General features: G+C 37.2%; 1 long non-coding RNA gene across 5 annotated transcripts in view; it reads right to left on the bottom strand.

The window, feature by feature from the left end:
* Positions 1 to 333: 333 nt before the first annotated feature.
* The window catches only part of LOC107312974, a 46362-nt gene continuing 22372 nt past the window's right edge, over positions 334 to 24323 (bottom strand). Inside the window, exons 2-6 of one of the 5 annotated variants that reach the window (XR_001554709.2) lie at positions 15262 to 15334; positions 11268 to 11386; positions 10754 to 10939; positions 9114 to 9416; positions 334 to 1757 (exon numbers count right to left, since the gene is read on the bottom strand). This is a non-coding gene — a long non-coding RNA (uncharacterized LOC107312974). Of the gene's footprint in view, positions 1758 to 8827; positions 9417 to 10753; positions 10940 to 11267; positions 11387 to 15261; positions 15335 to 24323 lie in introns of those variants that run through there. The other 4 variants (XR_001554711.2, XR_004307235.1, XR_001554712.2 and 1 more) reach the window with 4 other exon arrangements.

The raw sequence follows: 24323 nt of genomic DNA, 5'->3' as shown, positions 1-24323 counted from the left end.
GAGATTAAGAAACAAGGGTTCAAGTGTTGGTTAGACCGGTTTTTTGCAAATCTTAATCAGGGAGATGGGAAGGGGAGGACTGACACTATTGAGGGTGATGGGGAAGGGAACGTGGACAATAGAAAAGATAGGAAGGAAAAAAAGGTTACTATTTGTGTTTTAATCCCTAGAAATCATAAAAATATTTCTCTTGTATACAGAGATAAAACTTCGTTGTAGCAGTCATTGATTTTAAATCTTACATCTTGGTAGTTTGGAGGTGCACTCAAGTGAGTCCTGCCACAGTATTGAAAATACTGACAAATATGATATGGGATTTTTAATGATCTGAGTACATGAGGACATTTATTAATGACGGTATAATATTCACCAGTGATCTTCACAGATACAAATCAAATGCTCACTGAACTATCTATTATACAGGCCACCAAGTAACTGAATAGTGAATGCTTCATTTCCCTGGCAACTGTATGCTCTACTTATTATCATTAGTTCTTCCAGAGGAACCATATTACACTTTTACATCAGTCAAATGTAAAAGCACTTGAGAACACATGAGGCTCAGTGGTTAAAACAAAAGAGAAAGGCGTCATTGGGACTATTGAAAAATCTAATAAAGATCAACATATCTATGCAAAGTGCAGCTCATTTCCGATGGTGTCTCATTCAAATAAAGAACTACCTAGTTTTACCAAAAGGATTAATACAGGCACATTTGAGGACAACTTAGGACTAATTTATTAACGGTAGTGTGGAAAAGAACACAAAGATCAAAAAGAACATAACAGTTAGCTACCCTAGATCCACAGACAGAGGACATGAGTTCTGTCCTGCCTGCAAACCTGTTGACTTGGGCTTGCAATTCCAGGGGGACACAGTGTGCCTTAATTTGTCCCTAGGCAGATTAATGGGCCAAATGAGTAGCACCCTGGTGCTGAAACTGGTTTAAAATCAACATGTTGAACAATAAGTGGTAAGTTTTACTTCCTATAACCTTCAGAGGCATCATTTTTTAATATATCTTTTATTACACCCATCACTTAGCTTTAAAACAATAAATCTTACAGTATATTTTTCTCTAGAAGTTGTATACTGAGTAACTGTAAATTGCCTTGAATAATCACCCAAGTCCCTTGTGGTTTAAAGTAATCAATAGGTGAAAATAATTTCTACTGGCATGGTAGCTCCCTAATCACTAAAGCTGGATGAAACATTTTATTAAAAAGAAATAACAATTTAAAAACCTTCTTTTTAACACTCTGCTAGACTTCCAGTTTTCAGGCAATGAAACACCTGTTCAGTGGATATCTGTGAGCAAGCAACTCAGTCTGGTCTGAACTCTCCTTCCTGAAGATACCCTTCCTTCTAAGTAGTAGATAAAGAATGTTGCTACAGAATCTTCATCTTTCCTTCATAGGAAGAGATAGTACAGCCACAGAACGTGATGTTTCTTCATTTAGATTACTGGAGGGGAATCTTTCTGTGCTGGTAGATAAGCAGTGAGCAATTGAAAGCACCTCTGTGGCTTGGACTGCAGCATACGTGTTCACGCACCTGTGGGATTTTCTCAGACCCTATCTTGTAAGAGTGATAAGCTGTAGGCCTTGTTACATGGATTATTCTGGTTAAACACAGGGAAAGGAAAAAATAGCACAGACCATTAGTGTTCAAAGCAACAGAAGTGGGTCACAGTAACTTCACTATGAAGAAGAAGAACCTCTGCAAGGACATCTTTGGCTTTCTGCTTCTCCCAGGACCTATAGTATGGACCAGAAATACAGTCTGATTAAGGTAAAGTGTTCACAAAGGACAGAGAAACCCTGAGAACATTTTATTGGAAAATATATTTTCTTGGATTTATCATAGAATATTAAATTCATAGGACAAGGATAAATTGGCCACAGTGTCATATTGTTTTCAAATGAAAAGATGTTAGAAAAAAAGGGCATTAAAAACAAGATCAGTTGGTAGAACAGGACTCAATACTTGGTAAATACATAGGTATTATGTAGAAGCATTCTCATTCAGATATCAGCCAGATGGCTAAAAGCTGCATGTATTTCCACCACATATAACCCTAACCCAACCTTGGCAAAGCCAGGGTAAAGAAAAGTAAGTAACAAAAGAGGAAGTAGAGAGTCCTGAGAGGTGTAGAGAAGGTGTCAAAAGGCATTAGAATGTGACAAGAGATTTGCTTTTAAATGGAGGAAAGTAGCAAGTCATCAATCCACCAGAAACCCAGTTCAATTAGTTCCCCTGTTTGCAAAACAGCTTGTTTTCTATGAAACGACTAACAAATTTTCTCATCACAATTAACAATAAAATTTCAATTAAGTATTGAAAAATTGCCCTTTCCTGAAATGTAGCTAGATGAAGATAATTTTATTGAGACTGATTAGCTTGTGCTTGAAACGCAAGGGAATTTGATGGTTCTATTCATTTGTGCATCTGTACTATTATATGCATTTTTGTACATTCATGATAAGCCTTCTTCCTACTAGTTTCTTCCCCTATAAAGATGGATGGCAAGAGTCAGAATGACAAATCCTGATTCTCTGACTCACTGCAAATAAGAATTGCAGTCAGTTATCTGCTGCAGCCTTGTTGTGGCAAAAATTATCACTCTCAGAGTTACACAGATCCTTCTGGATACGGTGCTTCAAACAGAATCTGCTGAAATAAATGAGGAGTGTCTGAAAGGTTTTGATTTGAGCCTGTTTTATCAGTTTGCTCCCTTAAGGCTAAAGAAATTTTATACTATTTCCTTTTTCTTTTTTTTTCTTTTTTTTTCTTTTTTTAATAATAATATTAATAATATGGAAACTGAATAAGGAAGAAATCTAATAAGGATGCATTTTTAATAACAATAATGCAGATGTTTTTCAAAATGGAAACAGAAACTGGTGGGAAGACTGAAAGACTTCATTATATCCCATAAATTATTGAGTAGTTATTAGACTTTGCTAGTAGGACAGGATAACCTACAATTTTCTCAGGAAATTTAAAAGTTGTTAAAGAAAATGAAAAAAAACTCAAACCCTACTTTAATAATTTGCTTATATTTAGAATTAATTGCCCTATTATGTCTGTCTGTCTGGAACAGCACATATCTGCATAATTTTTTTTACAGAAAACAGATATCAAATATAGTAATAACCTTAGAATTATCTTTCTTTTATTATATGGAAGCCTAGTGATATGTTAGAAGAAATATAATTTTCAGGCATAGTTCTATACTTCCTTTCATCTTTTGTAGGCATAAGTAACAAAGTGAATGAAAGGAAGCTATAAGCCTACCTGGATTAGAAGTACCTCATTTTGCCAATTTTCTTCAAATCTGAGTGATAAACTATCGCTAATCCAGGGGTATAGTGCACAGCTGAATTGCTTCCAAATTTATTTAAAATTTTTAGGGCTTTATATTAGGAAATTTACCTTTCTATGTTTCATGTAGTTTCCTTCTTCCTCTCTCTCTCTCTTTGTCGCTTTGGGTATCTGGATATTTTCTCTTGTAAAAGATGCAATTGCACAGTGGATGTAATCTGTAAAACGGTGAGTTTTTGCTCTCCTGATGTTAATGACAGTTAGCAGACAAGCCACAAAAGAAAGTTCTCTAATGATAGTCAGACATCTGAAATGGCTTAGTATCCTCCTCCCTTTCAGGCCTTTGTGAGGAAAGATCTATACCCCATTTCCTTTTGCAGTTGGGGAACACAGGGAAAACCCTTTGTGATTCACTTCTCATACTAGTTATGTAAGCACGAGCCAGGTTGCAAAGCTTTGTAGGTGCAGTTTCTCTCCTGCCTGGGATTCTTACAATGTTATTCACTTCTTTCATGTAGCTTAAAGCTTCTCCACAGATCCATGGGGTAGATTTATTTCTTGAAAAACAGTAGTAATAATATTTTCTGTGCAATAAAAGCCCAAAGCACTTTTGCAGAGGTCATCGGGCATCATTATCCCTCTCTTATATATTAGAAAATTATAGAGCAGATATTAAAGACTTGCCTCAAACCATAAAAAAATCAGAAGCTGACTTATAAAGTCCAGTTCTCATTTCCAAAGCCTGCCCTTGGCAGTGAGCAGTTATCTACACGAATTTAGGTTTAGAGACCTTTTAGCTGCTCATGCGTCCAGTTGCATGGGTGTGATACAATAGTAAATTCTGTGTATTATGTGCAGAAACTAATTACAAGAAATTTTATTGTTCATGGAAAGAGCTATTTAGATTCAGTCATGCATTATACATGGATTGCATATAATAGATTCATTTCCAATAGAGGAATGATATTTAAATGAACTGTTGTATGTTTAATGTAGCTTTGGTAAGTCTGGTGAACAGTTACAGCAGATTCCATGGGAATTTTGAGACAGAGGGAAAGAACAAGAGGAACAGATGCTGTGTGTAGCTTCAGAAAGATACTGAAATCAAATATAATTCTCACTGTATAACAATGGTAAGGCTCATGACTGAAAAAGAAAAAAAAAAGTGTTTTTTTTTTTCTTTTTTGACAGGTTGACAGGCAATGTACATAAGTACCAAATATGTACATTAGTACAGAACAGTACTGAGTATGCCCTTACATACTCTTAATTTAATTCAAGAGGGAAATGAGAATTTTTGAGTCAGCAGGAAGCAGAGCTAAAAAATATGTTATTTTCTTTTGCCTTTGTTTCCATTTAGATATTTAAGCAATACAGGAAAGAGAAACAAAATATTTGAAACATGTCTTAGTCATTTAATACCTTTGGGCATAAAGCAGCTGCCTTCTGCAAGCTCTGCTTGATCTTAACTTTCTGACTTTATCACCCCAAAAAAATGTAGCAGAAAAACAGAAAAGGTCAAATCCCAAATTATGGAGCAACATGACAGATTGCTTTTATTTCTGCATTTCATATATATAACTGAGCTTCAGAGTCTGCCAGGAGTGGTCTAGTAGATGACCTGCTTCTCTTAGGCTGCTACCTTGAAAAGCATCACTTCTTCCAGCAGAAAAAGACAGAGACTGCTAATAATGGGACAGAATCATGGAATGATCATAGAATCATAGCCAACCCATAGCAGAGGGTTGTTGGAGTTAGGGTACTTGGCTAGGGTGCAGTTGGACTTGATGATCTTTGAGGTCTTTTCCAACCTGAGTAATTCTATGATTCTATGATTCTAACAATTTGACTCCCATTTTGAATATCTGGTCCTTACAAAGTCAACCAAAACAAACAAGCAAACAAAAATGTCAAGCGATAGAATGGCTATTTCTTTCAGTCCTTATTAAAATAGATGAGTTTTGAGGAAGGTCTTTATCTTTGAGATCTTTAAACAGCAGACTGCACTTGTAAAAGAGATGTGGGTTTTTTTGTGGATTTTTTTTTTTTTTTTCATTTTGTTTGGTTAAGAGAAATCAGAAGCAATCAGTCTATAAACACATTTCCAAGCTCATAAACTTCATCTGGTGCACTGGCAATAGTTTAAAATGTGTCTTATTTTTATGAGTATGACTTGCTGCTGTGTGGAAAGCTAAATTGCTACTGGAACCGAATAAACACCACATGAATCTTTAAATATAGTTTCAAACATACTATGGTGAGGTGAATAAATTTCATAATTACCGTGGCAGATTAACCATAATACCCTGTTAGGATACCATTTTACACCCGTACATAAAGCATCACAGCCAAGGGCAGTTATCGTGAGCTTTATGAGGAATCTAAGCTTTGCATAAAAATCTGCATTCTGAACAATGAGTAGAAAGTAGGTGAAAATAATTTTCCATTAGAACCATTTCATGAAGTAGTCTCCAAGGCTTCCAAGTACAAACCTGTCTACAGATACAAACTGCAGTGGGACATAGGCACCCATACAGACCTCTCAACAGTAAGTGGCTCTAAAAAACCTAGCTAACCCCAATAGCTGAGGATTAAGAATTATGCATCATCATATCTTTCAATGTTTACTAGATAATGATGGCAACTGGACCCAGGTTGGCTGCTTCATAGGCACTTGCAGAACACAAGATATCACCATCATCATTAGTTTCCATACATTCACATTCTTTCTTAACATAACTTTCTTAAAAGCACCTGAGCTGGGCCACCTTTTGGGTGGGAGTAGCCCTAATAACTCTTGACCATACACAGGAATCTATAGCTTCACACCAACCCTTGTGTTCTTCCTACAAAAAGGTGAGTCATCTTCCTCCTTCACCAGGGCACAAGACTGTGGGACCTTATTAGCACATCACCCCCCATGAGCACTGGCATGCTACATACATATTCCAGTGACTCTAGTTACACTCCACTCCCCTTCATAATGAATTTAAAGATCTACCAATGAACCTTACCAACTTCCATCATAAGACCACTTTCCACTGGTGGGAGAAGCTGCTCCTACTGGTTACCAGCAGGCCTGGTCTCATGTAAATCAAGCAGATGTCAAAAACCCCAAACCTCTGCTGAGTACGCCAGGCTTGGAGCCAGGTATTAATCCGCTGACCCATCATGTTCAGCCCCTCATCATTCTCTATTACCAGAGGGATAGAGTAGAACACAACTTGTGCTCCCAAACCCTTGACCTGTTGCCCCAAGGCTCTGAAGTCCTTTTTCATAGTCCTTAGGGAAGTTCCTCCCATACCATTGCAGCCTATCTGAAACAACAATAGGAAATGGCAATCTGAGGGACAACTTCATGTGTCATTTGAGGCCTGCTTCATGCATCAAAGCATAATGTCAGCATTAGCATTTTATTTTGATGCAATAACAATTCTTGAAATCATCCTGAAAAGATAACGAACTGCATGTTCAAAGTAGTACAACTGCTACCTTGAAAACAATCAACTCTTGGAAAGTTTTGCTTCATTGAGCATTGGCAATGCTTAAATGATCAGTGTTATATTACCCAGTTTCCAAACCAAGGCTACATTTCTGAGCTAATGACTACAAAAACATAAAGAGGTTTGTTGTCTACTGTAAAAAAGTTAAACATGCACAAAGAAATATTGTTCTCTATTAATAACCTAGAAACATATCCTCATTGAAATATAGACAATAACAACATAAAATTTGCATGGGGCAACAGTATTTCCTATAGCAATAATATTTTTCCTTATGTAAGACGAGAAAAAGACTTTTTTCACCATTATGAACTACTGTCAGAACAGAAGCTATTTGGTAGTTATTTTATGAGCACCTGTGCTTTCTCTATCCAAATAGCTTCAGGATTTCATAAAGCTTGGATGCTACTGGGTATCTTGAATTATTCCTGAGATTTTTGTGCTAAGGTACTATCACACTGGAAATGACTTGAGTATTAGAATCTACCAAAACACAATATATTCTATCCACCACAAATATTCAGTGAGGTAACTTTCTAGAAAAATAGTAAAATTGAGATGTCTTCATAGCATATCACCTTGCAGCAACACATTTGGGAAAGACTCAAATGATGTAGAAGAGATGGGTGGTAGGAATAATAATTTCAGCAAAGCAGACACAAAGGAAGTGCCAGATACTAGAGATAACCTTCCAGCCCTAGTCAAATCTAAAAAATCCATTCTGAAATCATGTATATTCATGGTCTTGTATTTAGGATGTATTTATTCTGAAGAAGCCCTTGGCAGGTGCTCATTCTCTCCCGAAGTGATGCAGTATAACTGGAAATGTCCTTGAGCTAGTGTGTGTATGTCTGTTGTGAGAATGATCTAATACAGATCTGAGGCTGGAAATTAGTCATTTATAGTCACGGCAGAACTTTTTTCTGCCACACCTCTTCAAAAAAAGATTACTATACACTAAAAGCTTGTACATAGCTAACAACACTGAGCAGAGCTTTTCTGAAATGGCTGCTGATACTTTCTGATTTACCACCAGAGAAAATATTTCTTTTACACATCTACAGCCAAACTTTCAGCTGCTAAACAGTCAAACATTTTAAATTCTGAGGAATACTTTTAAAAGATACTATGACACTTGTCCTTGTTCATGTATGAAAGAATCTACTGCTACCCCGAATGCGTTCAATAAATAGATTCTGATTTACCTCCTGTGTTACATATGGATTAAAAATCTTTTCTGTTTCTCACAAGGGAAGATCCAGAAATGATCCTTCTAAATGCCTTTCCTTTGTCTTTCTTTTGTGTCCCGCTCTTTTCTTATTCTTCTCTTCATACCTTCTTATCTCCCTGTTACGCATTTTCTGTCTCTCTTTTCTCCTACCACACTTTTTCTTTCTTCTTTTTTCTTCCTTCCTTCCTACTTTTTCTTCTCTTCTTCCCTTTATCCCTTGTTCCCTCCCTCCCTCTCCCTTTCTTCCTTCTTTTCTCCCTCACTCTGTCCCTTCCATCCTTCAGCTTGTTTCTTTGCTTTTTTCTTTCTTTTTGACCTTCTTTCTTCTTTCTGTCTTCTAGTTATTCCTTTATTTGTTCTTTTTCAGTGTTCCTCACAGAGGAAAAAAGAAGCCAAGACTTGGATGAAATTAGCATAATTGAATAATCCTCATTTGTCTCATTATCCTCTTGGCAAAAGAAAGACTGCATCACTTGAGGTTAGAGATTCTCTGAGTTGTTCTACTACTGCTGTAATTAAAATATCAAGTCTGGTACTGCTTCTGAAAGTTTTTTTTAGATATTTGTTAAGAAAAAGACTGAGGAAGACTCTAAATAATTTTTCAGTGATGTGGGAAAAAGCTATTCTTCTTTATATGTATACCCAAGATAGGAGACGAGACAGGCAGTGAATATCTGTAACAGTTCACATATGTTTTCTAGCAATTCTGTGGCCTTTCCTTATCCCAAAGACTGTCTTGATGAGGTCATAGGAAGTGTTTTTGAGCATGTAAATGGGCAAACAATAATTTTAATGTAATTATTATAAATCACCAAAGGTGAAAGATAATTTTCATGCACAGAGCATTTAAACAAAAGAAAAAGAGAGAGGCAACTGAGAGCTATGGTGTATTCCCTTGTTACCAAGGGAAATAAAGAAAACATAGTGAAGCTAACAAATAATATCTTTTTTTACTGCTTACTGCATGGATTTTGAAGCAAATATGCTCTGTGCAGAAGTCACCTCTTCTCACAGAGAGTAAAATGTAGGTCTTTAACAAACAGCTGGAGACTGACCTTTAGAAGCACATGTTGCCTCTGATGACATCCTTGTTTAGAGGCGGGGGCTTCTGTGACCTGACACTTGACAGTGACTGACGGACTGCATACAGACAAGCAGGAGCCTCCAGAGCCACCTGCTCTGCCTGCCACACCTCAGTTGTCATCCACACCTGAAATGCAGGTATCAGCAAGATTCCCAAAGTGGACCTGAGGTACTGTTCTTCACTGAGATGTTGCCATATGTTGTTCCCCATGCATAGGAATTAAAAAACCCAAGGTCTTGAAAAGGCAACCAGGCAGAATGTAACTGGAGAGATGCTGTAACAAACAATATAAAACAATCTTCAGATTTCTCTGGGTTTTATAGGTCAGTCTTCATACAGATAGAATCAAAGAATGGTCTGGGTTGAAAAGGACCTCAAAGAGAAGAGAAGGCTCTGGGGAGACCCCATCTGTGGCTTTCCAGTAATTGAAGGGAGCATACAAACAGGAGTGCAAATGACTGTTTCCGTGAGTTAACAGTGACAGGACAAGGGGGAATGGTTTTAAACTGAGACAGGGGAGATTCAGGTTAGATATTAGGAGGAAGTTTTTCACACAGAGGGTGGTGAAACAATGGAACAGGTTGCCCAGAGAGGTTGTGGATGCACCATCCCTGGAGACATTCAAGGACAGTCTGGATATGGCTCTGGGAAGCCTGGTCTAGTGGTTGGCAACCCTGCCTATGGAAAGGGAAAGGGCAGCTAGATGATCTTTGAGGTCCTTTTCAACCCCGGCTGTTCTATGATTTAAGGATGAAATTACTTTGATTCTTTTCCATATATAATGCAGTAACAAGAGCACATATTTTTCTTATAATGTTCTGTTTTTAAGAAATGGTCAGAAAATCTAGAGAAAAACTTGCATCTAAACAATTAATTACCATAAATACCCAGCTTGCTGAAAGCATAGCTGCAAACTTAACTTGAAATTGCTTGAATTAATGCATCACTAAGGAAAATTCCAGATGTTAATGAAATACTTTCACCTGTTTGTTGGAATAAGATGGTCAAGAGATTTCAAATGAGTCAGTGAACCACCATCATTAACTAAGAGGTCAGCAGTATACAGGTGAAAAACATATAATGGCTTTTGAAGTATCTACCCTCCCTTGTGCCTTGTATGAAACAAAGATAATGTATCTTTTTTGCCCCATTGACTGCAAAAATGCTTCTAAAGTTAGGACTTTAGAAGTCCTCTTCCAACCTTAGCAATTCTATAATTCTATGATTCCTTTCAGGACTCACAGAACATACTTTTGTGTACCTGTATGTAGATACTGTAGTTATTACTATAATTTAGGCAATTGCATTTAATACAACAACAACAAAAATCTGAGATTAGTAAATAACTTTCTAAGGTAGCAAAGTGGTCCATTTAATATAAATAAACCCATTGTTGCTCTTCCAGGTTTTTATTCTGTTCTTACTTGCATAATGTGAAAGAATTGTTACTATTAGTAAATAATAATTGTATCTGCTCATTTTCAGAATGACTACAGCAGTACAAATATCTAGAAGAAAGAGCTGCAGAAAATTAAGAAATGCATTATTTTGATATTTTACTTTAAAATGCTGATTTTTTTTCTCCTTCTGTTAGCTTTAAGGGATATCTACCTTTCAGTATTTAGTACTGCTGTTTATCTGCTTTTTCCAATTGCAGGGTTCTCTTATTTCAAGTTGAACATGGCACACATGCTTGCTGGGGATTCAGAGCAATCCTTTCCATCTGTACACCTCCTTCCCAAGTTGTCTTCATCATTTGTTCGTGTGGAGGAAAAGCAGAAGAGGTGGTATAGCCTGCTAGAAAATAAACATCTATTTGCTTAAAACTTCCATAAATGCTGAAATTAGAGGAAAACAGTTTGGTGGAGTAAAGAGGCAAGATCTATAAAAAGATATTAGATTGAGCTGTTGGATCAATCTAGTAAAAAAATTACATGAGGAACCTATTAAAAGTGTCTTCAAGCAATCAAACAAATCCACCTGAGTGCAGTGAATATGAAACAGGGATCAGCTTAATTGTACAGAGAGGCTCTTTTTGATCCACAGATGTCTTCTGAGCCTCTTTTCCTGCAGGTTATAAAAGAGGAGTAAGTATTAGGAGACCATAATCATTCTCTGTGCATACCTTCTTGGGTACCAGCATGACCAGTGCAATCTTCAGTCCAGAGAGCTGACTCTGCACTCTGTGAAAGATTTTAGGGTTAGGTTTTTAGTTCAGCATTTTGCACCATATGAGAGATGTTTCTGCAATAATAATGGGAAAACAAAATAATGTCAGTGACAGAGTTTGAATTATATTAAATTGACATGCCTAGCTATAGAATGTACCTTTTTATTTTTCCACATCATTAATATAAAGTACAACCGGCTCTTGATAAACAGAAATATCCATTACTCAGTGGAAATACTTTAGGCTATGTGAATGACTGCTCTGAGTTCAATTCTGACTGTTTCAGTAACAATATTTGAGGAATATACCACTTTTGAGATAAACTGACCCCTCAAAAGTGAAAGTGCTTCACTGTCATGTTTGTGAAACATCATATCATGCAAGTTCTCTGTTTTTTTAATTTGTCCTTAGGCATCACCATGGTCACAGTTAGAGACAAGATATTGGATTAGAAGGGCATTGAATATGATTCAACACTACCTTACATTCTTATGACATTTTAACATTCCTAGCTTTGAAAGTCTGAAATGTAAAAAATGAAAAGGACATTTTTGAAAGAATGTAAAATTTTTTTTTTAGTGCTTTTGAAGCTACTTTGTCAAGAACTTTTTTTTTAAAAAATTCTAGAATATGCACATAATAAAAGATGATTCATCCCACATATTTTATGTCACAACTAGAATTCTTACTTCTTAATGGAAAATAGAAACAAAATTTCTTTTTGATTTTATTGTTTTTTTTTCATTAAGACTAGTTATTGAAGAATGGACTGTTCAGTGGATTAAGAATTGTTTGGCTGGTCACAGCCAAAGGGTTGTGATCACTGCTTCTATGTCAGGGTGGAGGCCGGTCACAAGCCATGTCCTTTAGGGATTGGTCTTCGAACTTTCTACAGTTGCACAGTGACAGTAAACACAAGTGCTAATTATTTTTTAATAGACTGGAAATACTACTTCAAATGCAGAAGTACTCAGAAAAAAAAAACCTCTCCTACCCCATAGTCTAGCCAATCAATATCCTGTTGGGAATGAAACTCCATTTTTAAATCTTCAGGAAGCAAAACTCTTGTGTCTTCTTTCTTACCTCCTTCCACTTGCTAGCACTTGGTTTTCTCACCTTGAGGAACTTTGCGGTTGCATAGTTTCACCTGTTCCCAGACTGTTTCCATGTCTTTGCATTTTTTTTTTTCTCTGGTGACCACCATCTTTTAGAGCTTTACATTCTACTTTCCTACTTGGCAAACAAGGAAAATTATAACAGCGCTGAAAAAGGCTGGGCAGATCCTATATCTCAATATACGGTTCATCAGGAGCTTGTCAAGTCTCGACATGCTCTGTGTCATTCCAATTACTGGGGGCTGGCAGACTATTGGCATCAGTTTGACAGAATCTTACTGTATTCCTTTTCCTTACTCCATACATACTCAGCCTTATGTGAACCTTCTGTGGTGTTGTGGGAATCCTTCTGTCAGTCCCTGAGGTTGCTACACCTCTATGGACTCTGCCCCAAGGACCTCCTCGGTGTGCTGGGTGTGAGAGTTTGAAGAAAAGGTAGTTCTTCAAAAAGCTCCAAAATGGATTATGAAATCGGTCACTGACTCATTCTTTTCTTGCTTTTGTGAAACTGTGTTTGCTCAAAAATCATACTGCAGCAAGCATGAAATATTTATCTAGCCCTTCTTTACTGTGCCCAGTTTCATCTGTGTAGCCAGGAGGCTTCTGGGCAGGATAATATCCTCTCTGGCAGGTTTTCATAGATGGAGAATATTAACCATGAGCTTGACAGTATAAAGGGGAAATGAGCATCAGAAGGAGATGCAGGTAAGCCCTAGTTAGGCTGATGAGGTTGATTTCTTCAGGCAAACAACTGAGAAGCATAAAGCATGTACTGAGCACACCCTGATCCTTCTTGATGAAAGTGGAAGAAAGAACAGTGCATGCTAGACCAAATCTGAAGTGTCCTTCACATTCTACAGTTTTGTTGGCAGACATCAGACCCCCATGAGGGATCTTCTGGAAAATACTGGCTCAGATATGCCCATCCTGTTTCTTGGTTGCTTGCACAAACACAAGGAAAAAGCTTGATAATCTTGAATGTCTTTTCCAACCTTAGCAATTCTATGATTCTATGAAAGCTGCCCTTCATGGGTGGCATGGCAAGAGAGATGTAGCTGCCAGTTTTAAAGCAGTATTGAACACCAGCCAGCACTTTCTGTGTTTCTTTACTCTTCCCTGTGTTTACTCTATCATGTAATACTGTGGGAAAAACATAATGTAAAAACTGTAGTATAATAAATTCATATGTAATATCTCCTGGGTTAGTTTATAGTCCTACTTATTGCTCTGTTAGAGCCCTCTTAAAAATCTCACAGAGCTTTAAAACCACTGATGTATGGAAAATATGTAACATCTGTTAGGATCATATTTTTACTCTACTCTTGGAACAAAATCTGACATTTGGGCCACCTTTTAAAAATAAGTGCTCATTTTTTAGACATCTCATCTTTACCACCCAAACTTGACATAGTGTTGGCCCAGTTTCCAGAAGATGCTGAGCTGCAGCTGAGATCAGATCTGTGGTTAGAGCTCAAGCTGGGCAAAAAAGAATCCACATCACAGCATGCTTTGGAAAATGTTGACACTATGTAGTTAGTAGGTGTCTTTTAGCTCCATAGTGGACTTCTTCATAGTCTAAACTGCTCATAGTCTAGCTGTTTTGCAAAATCTCTGACACAGATCAGATGTGACGTAAACTTCAAAAATATTCCAAAGAGCCACATTCAAAGATGGGTTTTAAGTTTTTGTATTAAAAAAGCCTCTCCAATGGCAATGAAAAAAAAGAAGTTCTAGTGCTGAAAAAGTATTATCATAAACCATGCAGGCCTAAAGCGGAAGAAGCTTATATATTTCTTTGCCTTAAAGACAAAATGTAAGAGAATAAGTGACAGTGTAATAGTATTAATAAAATAACAGTCTGAAAGACTATCTGCCTTTTCCTGTTGATAATATCTAAAAGAATAAAAATGTTAGTTATTTCACGTGGATCTTTTTGGAAGCACTTCTTTGATTGCTGCCAGAATTTTCACTGCAACTTGGCTTGTAAAATGGAATAACTGCTTTGCCAACAGCAGTCATAAATAATGCTATATAGGGAGGTCAGAACCCAGTAGACATTGTTGTCTATTACATGATTGCCTTGTAAGGGTTTCAAAGGCAGACAATCACAGTTCCTTTATTAAGCAGAGGTTACTCCATGTCATCATTATAGTTATTTGCTGTTTTGTATAATAGTGTACCTAAAACTTCTCCAGTGCTTTCAAGTAATCATTTAACCTTTTCTTGCCAAACAAACATATTTTAACAATAACAAAGAAGGGAATAGTGGCTCCTCTAGCAGAAATTATATTTAACAATATTGCTAATAACAAGAATGATTACAGAAAATTGATATAGCAATTAACTTGTATTTTCTTTCCCAAAGGAAGGCATACATCAACATCATGGGCAACAGCAAAAGTGTCCTCTTTATTTTGTCTTATCAGACTTATTTTTGTCCAAGATTAAAATTTCATTTTGAAGATTGTGTAAATTATCCAGTTTGACCAAGGTATTTATATTCATCCTGTATGTGTTTTAGTTTGTTTTACCAAAAGCTCAGTTCATCTCCATTTACCTCCCTGAAGGGCTTCCCAGGCTTCCTGGGAGAATCAGCAGCATGCTGGCTTTCAGTCATGTACTCTATCTTTGCAATTAGTAACTCTGTAATCTAAAATAATTCCTAAATATTGAGAAAATATGAAGAGCTTGGAGTGAACCTAGCAGTGCTGGTATGTGCATAAGGCTAGTTTGAGTACTGATCCAATTGCTAGTACCTGGGTAATGTAAAGTATGTTGTATGCAAGTAATTTCTGAAATAAAAAATGTGTCTGTATCTGGAAAAAAGTTCTTACCTTTTCTTGTAACCTTGTATAAAATGGGATCACAGCTATTTTGCAAGAATAATCAAGAGAGAGCTGGGTGTAACTGAAAAAAAAAAAAGGTATGAATAATATCAGTTTGATTTTTCTCTTAGCTCCATATCACTCTCTTGGGCAGCACACTTCACTTTTACTGTACCACAAGGAATTGCAAGCAGCAGAGTTCAAGACTTAAATTTGTCTAAGTACTTTCCAAATGCTTTTCTATTTTAAAAAAGGTAATAGTACCAGGATGTGCTTACTTAAAAATAAATGTATGCTAGTCACATCTCTTCTGGCTTGTACCTTACATAGACAATCTGCAATTCTAATGAAAAATGAAAATGTTGAATTAATCATAGAATCACAGAATCATCCAGGTTGCAAAAGACCTCCAAGGTCATCCAGTCCAACCATCCACCTACTGCCAATATTTACCACTAAACCATATCCCACAGTATAACATCTAAATGTTTCTTGAACACTTCTAGGGAGAACAATTTAACCACCTCCCTGGGCAGCCTGTTCCAGTGCCTGATCACTCTTATCAGAGAAGTAATTTTTTCCTAAGTCCAATCTGGAAGAAAGGAATAAAGGTAGTGAGACATAATAAATATAAAAAATGCTGCAGCAGCATATTTGAAAAGCATGCCAAAATAAACTAATTCAGTTTTCCCCAATAGGTATGGAATAACTAGTGTTTTATAAATGAAACTATCAGAAACCATAGAATTGCGTGGGTTGGAAGGGACCCCAAATATCATAAAGTTCCAACCCTCCGGCCACTAACACCTCCAGATCTAGTACTAGACCAGGCTGCCCAGGGCCCCAGCCAACATGGCCTTGAACACCTGCAAGGATGGAGCATCCACAGCCTTTCTGGGCAACATGTTCCAGCACCTCACCACTCTCTCTGTAAAAAATATGGTGTAGTGATCAGTGGCAATTTTTTCCATCTCACCTAGCAAGGTATTGGCCAAGTGAAATGAATAACAAAATCCAAAGTTTTCTCTGTTATCACTTAAAATGCTCAAGAATTGACATATTTATATAAAAGAATTATTCTCTTCCACACCCACAAGTGCTTAGAGAAGCACCTGACCTCATCAGCACAAAGTCAACAACACTGCGACACAATGTTTCTGAGAGGATGGCAAAGAAGGAAGAAAGAACTGCCTCTCAACATCTGCAGGAACTTGTAGAAAGACTACAAGACTATAATATACATATATATATATATTTATATATATACACACACACAAACATATACATATACCCATTTTTCTAACATACTGAAGTTTACTGAGAGTACCACCGTGATAGTTAGCAAATGCATGCTACATACAGGCATGTAACACCTGCCAATTACCTCTGCAGCACGAAAGTACTTTTTCACTCTTGTAAAAAAAAATAATCAGAAATTCCTATCATCTTTGAAACATCCCATTTTCATTCTCTTTCTTTCTCTGCTCCTCCTTGTCTGCCTTTCATTTCTCTGCAGTGGAAGAAAGAGCTAGGAAATAAATAATTTATGAGAAAAAAGAAAAATCAGAGTTTATTTATAAGGAACAATAGTTTAATACATGAAGCAGTCCTTAAAATGTCTCAGTCTTGCAGTCAGTCATGCTGAAATCTTACTGGGCTGGGCAGAGAGCCAATATAATAAAGACCTCTTTCTTCAGTTAAAAAATATCTATAAAAGGGGATTTTGACACAGACACTTTCTGGGCTCAAAGTTTTCCTTCAGACAAGCTTCCCTTTTCTTGCTATTAGCCTGGATCTTCCAGTATCTCAACCCCCTATATGCCCCTGCTCCAGCTCACACCTCCCCATGCTGCTAGTGCCACATACAGTGCATGTGTCAGAAGTGCTATGTTCTGCCAGTCAGCAAAACGTCAGACCTTTAATAAGGATTGTTCCTATTCTGTTCTGGATTGCTTTCAAATAACAGGAATAAATGGATGCCAAAGGTGTGCATTTAGTGGGTACACTGAAAGGCCGATAATATTTCATGTGGCTCGAGCAGATTTCTTTGTTTCTCTGCATCAGTATTGCTTTGTCAGTTGTGTATCGATGCAGTTGCCATCCCCTGTGGGGACTGCATCCCTCCTGTGATGGGAAGGGATGCTCTCTACCTCCAACCCTCAGCTACTTGCACTCCACCTTCCCACTCCCCCTCCCAGCAACAGCTCTCTATTTATACAGACCAACTGAGAATGGTGTCAAGAATCAATTAGTGGGGAAGTTCTGAATGCAGAAAGTTACTTGTTGCCTAGCAGCAGCCCAGCAAACCAGGGCTCAACTTTGATTCATTTAACCCCAAACAAACCAGTGCTGCTGGATTCTTCTTCCACATCACCTTCCAGTGTGGTGCTGGCCAGGCTGGAATGAAGTGCTCAAAGGCTTTCCTAGACATGCAGACAGGGCCTCACCACCCTGTAGCTGACCAAAACATCCAGCTGATGGAATCTGTGAAACCCCACACGAGGCTTATCAGGGTACGCTGCCTCAGCCTTGGAAGCAAGGAACATGATGGAAGTCCCACTCAGTCTAGGGAGTCAAGATGGAGAGAAACTGCTACAGGAGGACAGGCAGAGTCCGCCAGGACTCCTTGAGATACACGTTAGCTGAAAGTTCACGTCTCAGTCTCTGTTTTCTTCCTTAATAATTAATTCCATGGAGAGGAAAAGATTGATCATTTGCATAACTAAATTTTTCAGACATAGTGATCAGCCTATTAATAGAAAGCCATCCATTTGTCCATCATCATTGTACACAAAGCACTCTGTTGTTTATAAGACGTGATATTTTGAAGGACAGTAATTCATAAGCAATGAGTATAGAGGCAGACACTCTATACAGCTTAACCCCAGTTCAGAATGCACTCAGACCTTGTATTATACCTGTCAGTCGAGGAAGTCGAATCTGTGCTTTACTCTTCAGCACTACAGGAAAGTTTCCAGGAAAATGCTGGGTATATTGACAATAAAATTCATATCAAGAGGAAAAAAATTACAAGGAAATGTCAAACCACTATGTAACTGATGCACAGCAAAATCAGTGCTGTTTCATCAAATTATTAAGCTACCACACTAAAATACCTTACTAATACAGGGAAAGGATTTATGTGGAAAATACAGATATATCACTTACATTCACAAGCTGCATGAACATGAAAAACATCACCTATTCAGTCCCTGTTGTCTTCACCCGTACTTGAACTTCAGACAGAAATATTTCAATTATAGCCCCATTTTCAATTAGAGATATGAATAGTCAGTTGTTCCACCAGAACATGCATGCTTATTATTTGTCTAATTATGATCTGTGGCAGGAGAAAAAGTCTGAGCAGCACCTATTCAGATGTTTTAAGCTTTCAGTACTGTTGAAATTGCACTTTTTTCTTCTCTCTTTATAAAACTGGATTCATCTGCTGAAAGATGGCAACCAGTGTCTCTGTCTTCATTTTTAGTTTTAACAATACCATTTATATTGAGTGCTGCACATAAGAAATGGCCCTAAATACAGAAAGGAAACCCAGTTCAAATAAATAGCATGCTGATCTGAAGTGAAGCATTTCTAGAAGCTTTCTGGCCTTTCTGCAGGGTGTCAAGACAGGTGATACCAGACTCACTCCTCACTCACAACCTGTTTGTTCCACCCTCAAATACCAAGAACCAATGATTTTTGTGGGGATTTCCTGTTTTCAATATGGTTTACATGCAAAGCAACAGGAAACAGGGGCGCTGGCAGGATATATATAGGAAGGCAGATCAGAGCCCAGGAGCCAAAGTCTGAAATGCATAATAAACACAGTCCTGCCTTGGGAAATCTTTAGTGGAAATAAGCACAATGAAAAAAAACCAACACAAAACCAATTGAAAAAAATAACTACTGAGCCTGCCCTGAAGATCTCTAATACGATTTTAAATTAATAAAGTCTGAAAAGCCTTTATGTATAAACTTGATGACTGTCACTATTTAATACTCTTGCTTTAGAAGAGCAAAATCAGTTTGCTGTTTCTTGACAGTTGGCTACAGCCACACAGAAGTAACACATCATAAGAAATTCACAAGAAGCAAACATAGCCTGTTGGGTCCCAGCAGCAGAGAAATTATTAAGATGCTGAGCACAGAAGCTTCAAATGACCTTTTAAAACCAGTATGATCACACTGATCAATCCAATTTCACACCAATATGTGTAACAGTAAGACAGAGAGCACTGATGTAGTGCAGTCTTTTGCTTTTTAGTAAGGAGGAATGAAACCCTGCAGTCAGAATTCATTTTCTTGATCAAAAATAGCAACACAATTTAGTTAAAATGTCTGGCGACTAGTGAAAAGAAGCTAAGAGATATTCAATTCTTTTCTGCCTTCTGCCACTTCTCTTAAACAACAGCTTTCAGAACAGATTTCTAATTGTTAATACATGGAAATACATCAGTACCATGCTTTTCCCACCTAGCAGTGAGGTAAGAGACATAAATTGTTTCCAGCATTGCCATAGGCACAGTGACTCTAGGCATTTCATTTTTCACCTTTTTTTTCTGTCCTTCACAAAATCAGGATAACAGCACTTAGGAGAGCGGTGTTAGGAAGCTACGTTAGCCAGCATCTCCATGTGGTTGGAGAATGTGGGAGAACAATGCAAAATGCAAAGTACTACTCAGTGGATTTCCAACCTCATTCTGCTGCCATAACTGCCACCAGCAATGCAGAACAGAGCTCTCCGTGTCTTACTGAATGCAAGTGTTCAGTGAATAATTTTTTTCCCCAGGATCTTTTCCTGTCCCAGCAGTGTTCTCTTATCTTTCATCTGTGCATATTTCCCTAGATTTGTTTTGCCATAATTTTTCTCCCATACACATTATATATTTTCCAGAGTTGTTTTGATACTGAATCCCTGAATTAAACATTTTGAATAAAAAAATTCTTGTTTATTAACTATAAAAAGAAAAATCATGGAATCGTGCAATAATGGCATCATAAAGGTTCAAAAAGACCTCTAAGATCATCAAGTCCAACCATACACCTACCACCTAATCATCTCCATTTCTTTCTTGTTTCCTAACTAGAGTGTGTGTTTATATATAGAGAGAGGCACAACAACCCATTTGTGAATAAATTGCCATAAATGACAAGAGCAGAAAGACAGCCAATAAATAAATAAATAAATAAAATAAAGGAAAAAAAATAGGTTCTGATATCCACTTCCATATCTTTGCAAAATCTTTTGCAAAGATTTATATCCACAGCACACAATTTTCTCTCGTCAATACATTTTTTCAATCCGGACATGTGGAATTACACCCACTCTTTCTGAGTCATCTTTAGATCTAAGTGGCATTAATTTCAACTAACTTCAGGAGGACTTGTGCTTACTAATGCAGCCCAAATGCTATCAGTAACTGGTTAGGAAGAGATTTCATTCATTTCAAAAGCTCTGGGCTCCTGGTAGGCATTTCCTGCATATTCATAGTTAGTAACAAGATCTCCAATTAGCACTAGAGGGCATTGGAAAAGAAAAAAAGAGTTAGTGTGCACTGAGATGCAAATGCTTTTTAGCAGTGAAAAGGAGCAATTTCATGCCAGCATGCACTGACAAGAAGCTTTTTAAAAGTTATTTTTCCCTGTTAGAGATTTGCATTTTGAGTTGAAGGCCTGAAATGTTAGTAACATAGTTACATAATCATTGTCAGTAATGGATCTACTGGTAGTTCTGATCATCATCTAACTAGTAACAAGTCATATTTTGCAATTCCATGTCAGAAATCATAGAATAGAATCACTGAATGGCTTGAGTTGGAAGGAACCACAAAGATCATCAAGTTCCAACCTCCATACCAAAGACAGGGCCACCAACCTCCAGATCTGACAGTAGAACAGGTTGTTTTAGAAATGGGGCATTGAAAATCTGAAAACCTCGGTCATACAGAATAACACAGTCCCTCTGACTGTACCAGGATACCCATTTACAAGAAGGGATTGATCTGATACTGCACATCTTGTGATGACACCCTGAGTTTTGAGATGGCCCCCAAATGGAGCAGGATCGACGAAGCCATATGAAGTTCAAGAACACTTGAGCCTGGGCATCTCTCTTCTGTGTCTACAGCCTTCTGTGTATGCACATGCCCAGAGAAACTGGGGGAAAAAGTGACAAGCCTCAAGCTAAGTCCTTACTTCTTCTAATTCATCTCTGTATCCCCCTGAAGCAATGTCTGCAGCTGCCTCTTCACATTTTTTTTTTAATCTATGGCGCAGATCTTGATAGAGGTCTTTGGAAAATAAAATTATAATCATCAATGAGGTCTCTCCTTAAAAACATTTTAGCTACATAGCATGTAAGATAAAAATATAGCTGTTTAAAATCGAGTGAAAATGTTGAATTAGTTTCATTTGTTTTTGAACTGGATTCTAATCCAGCTGATTCACTGACATGGATGAAGATTCATTTCAGAACTACAGCTGAAATCAAAAGGTTTCCAGGGGTGTTTATCGACTCACAAGATGCATCTACAATAAATTGTCTTAATACCCAGAGCATGCAAGTGGGAAGCAAGTTACCTATTAGAGGTTCAGTGAATCTTACTGTAATCACACATAACAGCCCTTAAGTAGCAATAACATTTGCAAACCACTCACATATTTGCTATTCATCATAGTATTTCTGGACAGTAAATGTCAGTTGACTAACATTCCCACTTTACAGGATGGAAGAGCAAAACAGAACGACTCATAAGGTTTGTCAAGCAGTAAAACCGTGGTTAAAACTAATTCTCACAATCTGCAGCTAAAACTTGGTGCAGTCTCACATGTTCAGTCACAGCTGCTTGCACAGAGACATGAAAAGCAAAATTTATTTTAACTACTGTTTCACTTCCAGGTTTATTTGGGGAATATATGACTGCAACATTTCATTGAATAAAACTTATGTTTTAGACACTGCCCAGCTAACTAATCTGAGGAGTTGTAAGCTTTTATTTTAACAAGATTTGACCAGTGATTTTCAAAGCACCTTTTGCCCTCACCCTATTTTTCTTCTTGAATGGTAAGTTCATAAGATTTCACGTCTCTTTATGCTTGGACACGAAATACTTTCTGACTTCTTCAGGAACAAGCATGAAAATATTCTGACCATTCCCACTCAGGTCAAGCTTTTACTTTAGTGAAAGCAAATATTATGCTTTAACAGGTTTATTTTGAGGCCTGTATCCAAAAAGAAGAAAAAATATATTTTACAGTTTGATGGAAATAACTTATTTTTAAGATACCGTAAATGATCAATAACTAGAAAGGTCTTACACTGATATTGAAAATTTTGCTTGCTGCTGAAATACCACGGTTTGGCTAAACAATGATTGATTATTTTTTTTATGCTCTAATGAACAGTGAAACAATTCGGACCTCAGGATGAAGTTAAATCACTTTTATGAATAGAACACAGTGTTTATTACTCTTGTCCAGTTACTGTTTCAAGAAGGAATGAGAAAGGGAGAGATTGGCAAGTTCTTGTTGTGATGTTTCCAATTTATGCTGGCAGATTCAGGTCATTCGCTTTGTACTGGTATGCATTCTGTCAAACTCACTGGTTTTATGAATTTTTACAATCTACAAAATATGGAAGTTGGTTTAAAAAAAAAAAAAAGCTACACTGCATACAGAGTCAGAATGAAATAACTTTTGGTCACTAGTGAAAGTGAAATAGTATGTCTGCAAGATAAAAGAAAAATAAAATGTTTGGGTATGCAATTGGTCTGAAAAAGTCTTTTAAGCCTCTGCATGAGTCTGACCATGGATTTAATTCCCCATTTAAGAACTCCAGAAATTCCTCATACAGATCAGTTTTGCTTCATCATAGTGATAGCACAGAAAGAGGACTGCATTCTTTATTTCTTTTGAAGGTACATAGGTTGCTCTGAAAGTAATGTTTCCTATTTATTTTCATGGAAACTACAACAGCTACAAAGAACACAGTGACACTATTTGGTACAGTAAATTCTCAGCTACTATTTTTCAGCAGAGTCACACCACTAACTGTGCATTTTTGCTAACAATGAATGACATTCTTCCTGCTGCAGTCAAAAACCTTCACAGCTGACAGGAACATGGCTTGTCTTTCACATCACTGACTCTACTGTTTAAATGCTCCACCCAGCACCACACTGTACGATCTCCACCAGCATCCAGCAAGATTCAAGGAATATCAGTGGATACCATTTTTTTCCACATGGAGGAATTCCATGGTACACCTTTACTTCATGCACACATCAGATACCACTTAGTCAGACTGCCCCTCTGCCACCATCTGTCACACAGGAGCATCATTTAATGGAATATTGGTTGGAAAGTTCAACCTCTACTGTTATATGTACCAACATGTGCTTCAGATGTCATGAGGCAACTTAATAAAACAGGAGACATTACTTTAGGAGCAGCCCACTTAAAATACATAATATAGTTTATACATATTGGTAAAAGAAAAAAAAAATAGTATTTTTTATAAAAGCAAAAAAAAATGGAGAGCAAAAAAACCATAAAAACTAGTGGGACCTTTGACCTTGTTTCCTTGAAACTAAGGCATTAGTCCTGTTCAAATGATAGTAGCTACACTTCTTAGCTATCTCTCAAGGTGTTCATCAGAGATTTTGGATGCAATTTTATTTTTCTTCTGTTTCATCCTTGAAGACAGTTGTTCACAAAGGTGTGGACTGCCAAAAGGAATGATGTGAACAAGACGTGATTGCAAAATAAGGGATATTTCTCTCTGCTAAGACAGGGCTTATAGAAGTCCAGTAGAGAGACATGATCAGATTTCTGAGTTGAATATCTGATTGCAACTCCATACATTCCAATTAAAAATTTGCAGGACATGTATTTTTGTTTACTGAAAATAGAGTTGCAAATATACAAGAAAGTGAAATACTGATTCTGGTGTTTCCACATGACTAAAGCCAGTTTAGCAACTTGACATTAAGACATGAGATCTTAACATTCTATTATAATGTGCTTGGATGACCAGAAATCTCATTCAGGAGAAGCTCAAACTATTCTCT

The sequence above is a fragment of the Coturnix japonica genome, chromosome 4 (assembly GCF_001577835.2).
Source record: "Coturnix japonica isolate 7356 chromosome 4, Coturnix japonica 2.1, whole genome shotgun sequence".
In the NCBI taxonomy this organism is placed as follows: domain Eukaryota; kingdom Metazoa; phylum Chordata; class Aves; order Galliformes; family Phasianidae; genus Coturnix; species Coturnix japonica.
The sequence above is the reverse complement of the archived record's forward strand: the minus strand, read 5'-3'. Positions and strand labels throughout refer to the sequence as shown.